The 8,869-nt window shown below is 43.2% G+C and overlaps 1 non-coding gene across 1 annotated transcript; it reads right to left on the minus strand.

Moving 5' to 3' along the window:
• Positions 1-8,301: 8,301 nt before the first annotated feature.
• On the minus strand, positions 8,302-8,463 carry LOC119064143 (U1 spliceosomal RNA). The gene has a single exon (XR_005085316.2). It is a non-coding gene; the product is annotated as a U1 spliceosomal RNA (small nuclear RNA).
• Positions 8,464-8,869: the final 406 nt, after the last annotated feature.

Here is an 8,869-nt window from a genome sequence, read left to right on the forward strand (position 1 = left end):
AGAATGGTAGGCTTCCAGGAATGTTGTGAATTCTGCACAATACCATCTCTACAATGCCTCGCCCACAAACGAATGCCCACTGATATCTGGCACCATGAAAACCTGAGGCAAAGTCATTCCATGCGTCCACACACCTGTCACTGGTTGAGACTCGGTCATCAGGGAGACATGTAAGACTGTCTCCCAACCTATAGTCTCTTTCCACAGAGGACCCATGCCCATGGTGCTCCCTCCACACCTATGCAGAGCTTCCCTAGACTTCATGCTGACACCTTAAGTCTGGGCATTTTCTATTTTGTGACATAAAGAATCCTAAAATTATGGAGTTATCCAACAAAGAAATGATTTGAATTTAAAGATTTGGGGCAAGGAATACTAAATTCTCTGAACATCAGTGTCTTTATTTGTAAAATGAGGATTATACCAACCCCTTTCTCAAAAGATTCAAAGTATATGTAGCTGGTTTGTAGATGTGTATAAAACTAGTCTATTACATGGACTGGAGTGGATGAAGCAATAATAAGAAACAGAATTTTTCTGCAACACCTGCTTTCACACCTGTAACCATCTGTTTTCCCTTCTATCCCTTGACATCTTTACCAGATTCCATACTTTTCAGTGCCTTTGGGGATTAAATTGCCCAGTCTGACCCCTTCAGGCGTGTCCTGAGGCTTAGGGACCTGCAGTGAGAATAGGATAGTCTGTGCTTTCACTATGCCACCATTTCACATTCCTCTAGCCCCCTGCCTTGTTTTTTTCTGGGTCTTCCTTCCTTCCTTCTCTGACACACTGAAGTTTGGGAGGAGGGATGGGAGAAAAGAACACAGTGATAACTGTAAGGCCCTCCCATAATCCCTTCATCAGGCTGTCTCTGGGAAGAGACCCAAATTATTCCTTTTCCTAGAGCATATTATGAGGGTTTATGAGACCCCACCAGACCCTCAGCACTGCACCATCTCAAATGAGTGTGGGTGGCAAACCCTCTGGCTAAACTCATGTGGCAACTATTCAATTCCTGCCCAATGTGGTTTACTCAGTGGCCTCTCACAACTGGGGTCCCTTCCCCTAGCAGGCACTTACTTTCTGGAGGATTCACTTGGTCTCCTGGAAGCTCACTTATCTTTGTCACTCCAAGTCCTGAAACTACAGCCATGCTATGCCTTCCTGCCCAATCATGGGTGATCCCAGCTACCTATCCTCCTTTCAGATTCTCCAGGCAAGAAGCAGGTACTGGTCTCTGCTCTCCTGTACCCCTAGTCTCCTAAGGCCAAGTCAGGTTCTTTCAGAAATTCCAGGGCACTAGCATGGGCAGTCCAGCTTCTGCAGCTCAGAATCACAGCTCTGAGGAAAGTTGCCAGGTACCCCTTCTGGCAGGATCTCATTGAACAGATGACAGGACTAATCCTTAAGACTCCAACTTGTGCTAGTATCAGGGATACAATGGAAAGTGGAACATGAGAAGGGTAAGAAAAACACTTGTGACACTTCAGTCAGATGAATTTCATTACACACATATGCACACTCATACATGTACACCTATATATCTCCTTCTCATTTCTAGGTAGCCTGCTTACATAGGCTGACAGGAATAAAAAGGGAGATACTCGTAGGACAGTTTTTCACTTGCACACCTCTCTAGAGAGCCCAAATTTTAAGACAAAGTTGAGTTTGCTTGCTGAGAATGCAGGCTAGGGAACATAATGTTCAGGTTCAGATCTGGACCAGAGAAGGGTCACCTTCTCATTTATGTACTGTTGGGCAACTTATTTCACATCTCTCTACCTCCATTTTCCCAGCTTTGAATGAAACCTTACCTATGGGATTGTTATAAGGGTTAAACAAGTTATTATAAGAATGGCACTTCATAGTACCTGGTACATATTAGATGCTAAATATGTAATAGCTATTACAGCATTTTTCCTATCAGTTACAATATGAAGTGCTGAGCACTTAGTATATAGTAAGTACTCAGAAACTGTTAGCCTTTAGCCATGAAGAAGTAGAGCATTTGAGGACTTAAAGTATAAATCTTGCAGCCCAACTTTTTAAAAATTTATTTTAGTTGAATTTGATATATAATATTATATTAGTTTCAGGTGTACAGCCAAATGATTAGACAGTTATATAACTTATGAATAAATATAGTATCCATCTGACCCCATACATAGTTATTACAATATTAGTGACTGTATTCCTTGTGCTGTACTTTACATCCCCATAACTATTCTGTAACTTCCAATTTGTACTTCTTAAGGCCTTCACCTTGTTCACCCACTTCCCAAACCTCTTCCCATCTTGCAAAATGAACTCTGTTTCTGTTATGCTTGTTTGTTTTTGTTTTTTAGATTCCACATGTAAGTGAAATTCTATGGCATTTGTCTTTACTTATTTCACTCAGCACAATGCCCTCTAAGTCTATCTATATTGTTGCAGATGGCAAAATCTCATTCTTTTGTATGGATGAGTTATATTTCATTGTATATATGTACCACTTCTTCTTTATCTATTCATCTATTGATAGGCACTTAGGTTGTTTCCATATCTTGGCTATTGTAAATTTGCTTCAATGAACATGTGGCAGCCCAACTTTAATTGACATTTGAAACTTCCAGCAGACACCAGTGATCAAAGGAGTCAAGTGTGTCATCTCTTGGCAGTACATGAGGTCTGATCATGCCATTCTCCTTTTAATCTTTTAGTTACTGCCTTTATTTTAGGACTAAAATCTAACTTCCCTCTCGCCCACAGGCATAATACTCAACTATCTGTCATCTTCCCCAGCCTTCCATGCTTACTTTTGCTATCAAGTCTTTGCTCATGCTATCTGCCCTGCTGGAAACAGCTTTCCTCACCTTCCCCACCAAAGTAACCATTGAGTGTGGCAGTCATGGGAGGGCACTGCCCAGGCTTCCCTTCAGTGAAGAATGTTCTGGGAGGAGTGCCATTAGCTGACAGCCCCCACCTGGCATAACTTCAGAATCCATAGCAGTGTTCCTGCTAAGGCCACACTCTCCTCAGGCTGTTCCACCCAATGACAGTGTGGCGGAGGCACCAGAGTGAGGTCATTCTTCCTGACACAGGACTTGTCTGATGGGCAGTCATTGCTGTAGGCTCCCCATCTGCCCAGCTGAGATATTCTCAGAACTCCACTTGGGTCTGAAGCTCTTACTACACTGTTGTCCTTCCATCCTTCTCCTCTTTCAGGAGTCAGACTTGCATCACTTTCTGAATGTTCTTCCTACCTACTCATGTTTTCTCCCCCTTTATCCTTCATAGGTGTCTAATTTTATCTTGTATCTGCTTCCTTGAGGACCTGAAGTGACATGCTTAGCTACCAAGGCTTTGTTCAAGCACTTCATTTCTTAGACTATGAGAGACCTGCCTTCCTCCATGACTTCGCTGGGCTCCCAGACCTTATGACCACCTCAGCCAGAACCCTACTATTCTATTATATTCATCAATTTCCTGACTGTATCGCCTAATAACTGAGTTCCTTAAGGAAAATAAATTTTGCTACTAATCTCTAAATTCAGTTTTTGGACAAAAACTAAGGGGGTAGAAATGGAAGAGAGGTGGGGAGCACTGGGGGGGGGTGGGCTGGGATGGGAGTGAAGGACAGAAAACTGTACTTGAACAACAATTAAATAAATACATTTAAAAAATAAATAAATTCACAGTTTATGATAAAATACCAAGCATATAGTAGGCACTTAAGTTTTGCGGAATTATTGAAGCCAAACAAGAGAACCTATGAATGTGAAGCCAGAAGACTGAAAGCGTGGGAGAAATTCTTCGGAACCAAGAAAAGAATTTAAAGGGCAATTTCCATATTGTTAATGGATTTCAAAAGCCTGAATTCTATGGCCTTACCACAATTCTAAACTTTCATGAAACAAAATGCATGCAACTCAGTCCATTCCCAATCTTTTTCTTCTTTAAATGAAAATATATCTCTTATTTTAAAATGAAAGTTGCTGAGAAAATAAGACCTGATTTAAAGCAATTCGGTACCCAAATCTCTTGGAAGTCAGGGAACCACCAGTTTAATCAAAGACTGCTTGATTTCAGAAAACTGAAGCCCTCAGAGCTAGCTAAAGTAAAGAAGCTTCAGGGAAGGAAGCTGGGATAATTCACAGGCCCCAAGGCATGTAGTACAGGTAGGTAGGTCTCAGGAGAAATAGCAGCGAACAACTAGGAGGTTAGGAGCTAGGGTCAGGACCTCCTAGCTTCTGCCTGCTGGCCCTCCTTCTACATAAGAACAGCTGTTCAGCTCTGGCTGGTGTAGCTCAGCGGATTGAGCATGGGCCTGCAAACCAAAGGATCACAGTTCGATTCCCAGTCAAGGCACATGCCTGAGTTGCAGGCCAGTTCCCAGCAGGGGACCCATGAGAGACAACCATACATTGATATTTCTCTCCCTCTCTCCTTCCCTTCCCAATAAATACATTCTTTAAAAAAAAATAACAGGTGTTCATCACTTCACAGAACAAGCATCTGAGGAGACTAACTAAACTTTTTGGGTCCCACCCTCAAAATGTTGAGAAGGAAGTGTTTACCTTGGGCCAACCATCTAGGCCTCCTAGCCCTGGGTTTATGGTCAGAGGGTGTGGCCCCAGAGCCATAAGCAGGGCTTGTAGGAGGCCACTGGGGAGAAAGGGGTGGGTTGATGTGGAACACATCCACCCCCTCATCCTCCAATTTGTATTTGCGGATCAGCCTGGAGAAGCAGAAAGTCTCCAAACTCCTTTATGCCTCATTTACATCCCTTACATCCCTTACATCCCATCAGGGATGTAAGTTGTGCAGCCCTCAAGGTTTGAAGATTGTCCTCCAGTGCCTATAAGTTCTCCAGAACCTATAAGTTCCATAATTATACCCTCTCCTTAGACTCTTTAAATACTTTCAGCAGCACTTTCTCCCTCTCATTTAGCAAAGCTATAAGCTCTTTAAAAAATACTACATTTAAGCATTTTAAGGCAAATTTTCTGTAATTCCCTCATAATAACAAAAATCATTCAAAGCCATTTTACTTTCAGAAAAAATATCTATGCATGCACTTAGATCATTTAAGCCAAATGCCTTTTTTTAAAGATTTGATTGATTTTATTTATTTATTTTCTTAGGGAGGGAGAAAGAGAGGGAGAGAAACATCAGTGTGTGGTTGCCTCTCATGTGGCCCCCACTGGGGACCTGGCCTGCAACCCAGGTATGTGCCCTGACTGGGAATCAAACTAGCAACCCTTTGGTTTGCAGCCCACACTCAATCCACTCAGATACACATACCAGGGCCCAAATGCCTTTTTAACAACATTTCTCAGTTAAATATTCAACAGAGATGATATAAAGTATGAAGCATTTCATCCAGTTAAAAAATATCTGAGGTGAAAGAATCTAAGATGTGTAATATCTGAAATTAGAAACAAAGTACCATAGCATTCAATGCTTGTCCAAAAGGGCAGAACCACAGGTCAAAGCCACATCTCTCTGGATTTGTTGGCATTTAACTAGATGCGAAATGTCAGCACAGAAAATGGCTAGTTCAGTGCAAATATTAACAAGAGAGTAGTGTGTCAGTGTGTAAATGGAGCTTCGGCCAACCAGGACCTTCCTGACTACAACCCCCCTCCACCCCAGTCACTCCCAGGCAGCAACGGAACTTTGTTTTTGCTTATTTTTACCCAATTTGCTGGAGGTAAGGCTGCAGCACATTTGTTTCATGGGAGAAAAGGAAAGCTGATGTAGGAACCACTAAGAGAGATGGTTTTGTTTACCTGTAGAGAGGTCAGCTTATTCTATTCTATCCTATTCTAAGCTATTCTATCCTATCCTATCTTACTGCTTTTCCTGCACATATTCAGAGGAGACTGACACTTGGCAACATTAATTTTATCAAGACCAGGAAAAAGGCAAAGAGTAAGAAAATATTTTTCTTCCCCCTCTCCTCTTCACTGCATTAAGGAGGTTTTAGTGGTATCACCAAGCTGCACATTTAGCCTTCTGTCCTCACTCTCATCTGCACAAAATATTTTCAGAAAGATCTTCCTACTGGTACCTTCCCTAGCTCACTGCATTTATGGTCTTTCTCTGAAAATGGAAGCTCCCAATGTGAGTCTGCTTGGGTAGTAGGTGGAACTCTTAGTGCTGCTGTTTCAAGTAAGAAGAGCCTTGATTCAAGAGACATGCAGGAATGATGTATGCCTGCTGTCCTCTGAGATGGTGTTTTGGTGAACCCACTTTTGGTGGCAGTCAGAACTAGGAACCAAATGCTCTCAGCCCCCTGAGAATGGATTGGCCTGCTCCTCCAGCTCAACAGAGACTTAAATCGACAAAACAGAATGACTAATCAGACTAATGCAGAGTGATGCCAAACATCCCCGCCAGCCTGACAATTACATTCTCTGCTTATGAGCAAATGATCTGGGCAGCCACAGTAGCTGACAGTGGCTTGATTTTTAGAACGAAGCCTGGCTTAATTGGAGCATTAAAGGGATTGTTGAAGCAATATTAAATGGTTCATTCACCAAGTTGCCAGGAAAGCTGTGAAACTATCCTTGGAAAGCAGGTAGGATTAGAGAGTGGCTGGGGAACCAGACCCTAGTCAGCTAGAGCACCAGCATGTACTGCCAAGAGATGACACACTTGACTCCTTTGATCACTGGTGTCTGCTGGAAACAGAATGTTGCAACCACCATGGCTGCTGCTGCCAGAAAGAATTTCCCACTGTTGTTGGCTCCAGACTCAAATCTATGGCAGGTATATCTGACTGGCTGAACTTTAGTGCTCATGGCTTTTCCACTGGGAACGTTGGAAAGGCAATTGTCTGAGTTTGGGTTTCCCCAGAGGAAAACCTAAGATAAGTATTGGAGTGCAAGCAGTTTATCTGGAAAGTGATCAAGGAAGTACAATAGGGAAGTGAGGTATAGGAAAAGGGAGAAGCTGAGAAAGGAAATGTCATGGAGTAGGTCATCACTGTGGGCAACTGGGGCTCATTCTCTTCCTTAGAACCTCTGGGAGGCAGTATAGACCCTCTTGAAGTTGCCCCACCTAGGCAGTGAGGAAACTGGAGTTTTGATCTACCACTTCCCATCTGTCATTGGTTGAGGATAGCCTTAACTCCTAGGGGAGATATCCATTTCCCTGCCCATCCAGCCTGCCCTGCATGGAGAGTCACACATGCTTACATTGGCACAAAGAAGAGTGTTGAGTTATGAGTGCTTATGTGTGTACACAACAGTTCTGCTACACTAAGAACCATGCAGTTTTAGCTGCTTGAGTAACAGGGGGCTCTGCCTCCTACCTAGATTCAGAGAAAGGAGGTTGAGATTCCAAGTAACCAAAAATATGAAAACATTCTCTACAAGTAAATACCTTTTATTTTATCTGCCAATTTCTTCTTCCCCCTCTTTCTCTGTCAACTGTCCCACCTGGTAGCCCAGGGGAGCGGTCATTTTTTTACATGGTCCTTAGGCTTTGCTAATTGGTCCAGAGTAGCACCTGACCCAAAAGGTGCCAAATCAGAAGTGTTTCTTGAAATTTTCTAAATTAGAAAAGAGTTGGTTTTTCTCAAGCAGACTGGGATTTCAGATGCAAAATTCAGAAGCTATAGACACATAAGAGAATAACATGCACATAGAGAGTCGCAGATGTGAGGAAAGGAAAGCATCTTGGTGGCATTCATGTCTCCACTGTGGAGACGCAATGGTTTCCATTTTTTCCTACTTCCCAACTTCCCTAGAATTCTGTGATCCAACATATTGTTCTTTTAACCTAAGTTTACAACCAAAAGAATCCTGATTAATATGGTAAGCAGAGAAAGAGGAGGAGGGAGTGAGATGATTACTGAAGAACAAGCTACCTGGGAAGTAGACTTTGAGAGGAGTAGGTATGTGAAGGGCCAGAAGTTTATGAAGGAGAGCTCTTAGAGTGAATGCCAACGGGGAATGAGGGAAGCTGGATTGGGCAGAGAAAGAACTCTGGCTGCCATGTACACACTGAGAGGCCTCAACCAATTCCATGGGGTCTTTGGAGCTGAAAAGGCCTTTCAGAGTTGTCCCAAGTCGGGGTGAGGGTCCTCGGCCTGTGTACCCTCCGATGATCAGCCATTGGATGCAGACTTCCCTAAGGAGGGAGTCATCCTGGAAAGAGACAGCTCTCTACAGCTAAGGCAATTCCTGCAGGGTGGACAGCTGAGGTATTCCTGCCAGCAGTTCTCTCAGCAGCTGTTGAAGTCAGTCCTGTAGTCCTGAAGGGGAACCTGTGTGACACATCCTATCATCTACTACAGTGTCCTTTTTTTTAATAAGGGAGAATGCAGATGCAGTTCCCCACTACCACAAATTGTGCAGTCAACTTTCCCACATTTGGGGAAATCAGAAGGGTAAGCACATCAGGAATGCAATGGATAAGCCTCACCCTGGGAATACCACCTTTGTGATCATGGTATCTCTCCTGCCAAGACCTTACAGTGACCTTAAGAAACATCTCTTGTATAAGCCTGAAGGAGGACTCTTTCTCAACAGAGAGGATGCCTTGCCTAGCTAATCATAACCATTTACTGAAGGCTCTATGCTTATTACTCACCAAGTAACATTTGTTTTTATCCCTCTCTGAGATTGGGACTTTGTCCTTAATTTACAGGTGGGGAGATGGGAGTTTAAAGATTTAAGAACTGGCTCAAGATCACAGAGCTAATAAATGACTGAGCCGACATTCAAACCACACCTCCCAAATCTGGAACTGGGGCTTAAGCCTCTCTGCCAGGGCTGGGACTCAGGTGAAGCAAGGGAGGCATGCAGGGCTCACTCAACTGTCAAGTACCTACCCTGTGTTTCCATGACCCTGACAGTGAGTGCCTCCTTAAGTTTGTGCC

This window comes from Artibeus jamaicensis, unplaced genomic scaffold (assembly GCF_021234435.1).
Source record: "Artibeus jamaicensis isolate MK-2021 breed Jamaican fruit bat unplaced genomic scaffold, CSHL_Jam_final contig_60, whole genome shotgun sequence".
Taxonomy (NCBI): Eukaryota; Metazoa; Chordata; class Mammalia; order Chiroptera; family Phyllostomidae; genus Artibeus; species Artibeus jamaicensis.